Below are 2500 nucleotides of genomic sequence, written 5' to 3' on the forward strand. Positions count from 1 at the left end.
GTCATACATAGATTTACACATAAAATTTTAATAATCAATAAATATGCTTCCCATATCCAATACCTGTATTGTATTGATATATTTATTATAATAAGCATTACTTAAATCATAATTTGTTTACCAATTTAGGTTACTTTTCATTCATGAAAAGTAATTATTGCCTGTCGAGCATAACATATGTCCCGATCAGGCTTACTTTGCCTTTGATAAATATCAAACCAGGCTGAAAAAAATTTTTTCATCGGGTGGGCATAACATGCTTACCAACCCAGGTTACTTTTCATTCATGAAAAGTAATTATTGCCTGTCGAGCATAACATATGTCCCGATCAGGCTTATTTTGCCTTTGATAAATATCAAACCAGGCTGAAAAAAATTTTTTCATCGGGTGGGCATAACATGCTTACCAACCCAGGTTACTTTTCATTCATGAAAAGTAATTATTGCCTGTCGAGCATAACATATGTCCCGATCAGGCTTATTTTGCCTTTGATAAATATCAAACCAGGCTGAAAAAATTTTTTTCATCGGGTGGGCATAACATGTTTACCAACCCAGGTTACTTTTCATTCATGAAAAGTAATTATTGCCTGTCGAGCATAACATATGTCCCGATCAGGCTTATTTTGCCTTTGATAAATATCAAACCAGGCTGAAAAAATTTTTTTCATCGGGTGGGCATAACATGTTTACCAACCCAGGTTACTTTTCATTCATGAAAAGTAATTATTGCCTGTCGAGCATAACATATGTCCCGATCAGGCTTATATTGCCATTGGTAAATATCAAACCAGGCTGAAAAAAATTTTTTCATCGGGTGGGCATAACATGTTTACCAACCCAGGTTACTTTTCATTCATGAAAAGTAATTATTGCCTGTCGAGCATAACATATGTCCCGATAAGGCTTATATTGCCATTGGTAAATATCAAACCAGGCTGAAAAAAATTCTTTCATCGGGTGGGCATAACATGTTTACCAACCCAGGTTACTTTTCATTCATGAAAAGTAATTATTGCCTGTCGAGCATAACATATGTCCCGATCAGGCTTATTTTGCCTTTGATAAATATCAAACCAGGCTGAAAAAATTTTTTCATCGGGTGGGCATAACATGCTTACCAACCCAGGTTACTTTTCATTCATGAAAAGTAATTATTGCCTGTCGAGCATAACATATGTCCCGATAAGGCTTATATTGCCATTGGTAAATATCAAACCAGGCTGAAAAAAATTTTTTCATCGGGTGGGCATAACATGTTTACCAACCCAGGTTACTTTTCATTCATGAAAAATAATTATTGCCTGTCGAGCATAACATATGTCCCGATCAGGCTTATTTTGCCTTTGATAAATATCAAACCAGGCTGAAAAAAATTTTTTCATCGGGTGGGCATAACATGCTTACCAACCCAGGTTACTTTTCATTCATGAAAAGTAATTATTGCCTGTCGAGCATAACATATGTCCCGATCAGGCTTATTTTGCCTTTGATAAATATCAAACCAGGCTGAAAAAATTTTTTTCATCGGGTGGGCATAACATGTTTACCAACTCAGGTTACTTTTCATTCATGAAAAGTAATTATTGCCTGTCGAGCATAACATATGTCCCGATCAGGCTTATATTGCCATTGGTAAATATCAAACCAGGCTGAAAAAAATTTTTTCATCGGGTGGGCATAACATGTTTACCAACCCAGGTTACTTTTCATTCATGAAAAGTAATTATTGCCTGTCGAGCATAACATATGTCCCGATCAGGCTTATTTTGCCTTTGATAAATATCAAACCAGGCTGAAAAAAATTTTTTCATCGGGTGGGCATAACATGTTTACCAACCCAGGTTACTTTTCATTCATGAAAAGTAATTATTGCCTGTCGAGCATAACATATGTCCCGATCAGGCTTATTTTGCCTTTGATAAATATCAAACCAGGCTGAAAAAAATTTTTTCATCGGGTGGGCATAACATGTTTACCAACCCAGGTTACTTTTCATTCATGAAAAATAATTATTGCCTGTCGAGCATAACATATGTCCCGATCAGGCTTATTTTGCCTTTGATAAATATCAAACCAGGCTGAAAAAAATTTTTTCATCGGGTGGGCATAACATGCTTACCAACCCAGGTTACTTTTCATTCATGAAAAGTAATTATTGCCTGTCGAGCATAACATATGTCCCGATCAGGCTTATTTTGCCTTTGATAAATATCAAACCAGGCTGAAAAAATTTTTTTCATCGGGTGGGCATAACATGTTTACCAACTCAGGTTACTTTTCATTCATGAAAAGTAATTATTGCCTGTCGAGCATAACATATGTCCCGATCAGGCTTATATTGCCATTGGTAAATATCAAACCAGGCTGAAAAAAATTTTTTCATCGGGTGGGCATAACATGCTTACCAACCCAGGTTACTTTTCACTTATGAAAAGTAATTATTGCCTGTCGAGCATAACATATGTCTCGTTCAGGTCTATGTTATTCCCATATCCAA

The sequence above is a fragment of the Condylostylus longicornis genome, unplaced genomic scaffold (genome assembly GCF_029603195.1).
Source record: "Condylostylus longicornis isolate FDR11 unplaced genomic scaffold, ASM2960319v2 ptg000058l, whole genome shotgun sequence".
Lineage (NCBI taxonomy): Eukaryota > Metazoa > Arthropoda > Insecta > Diptera > Dolichopodidae > Condylostylus > Condylostylus longicornis.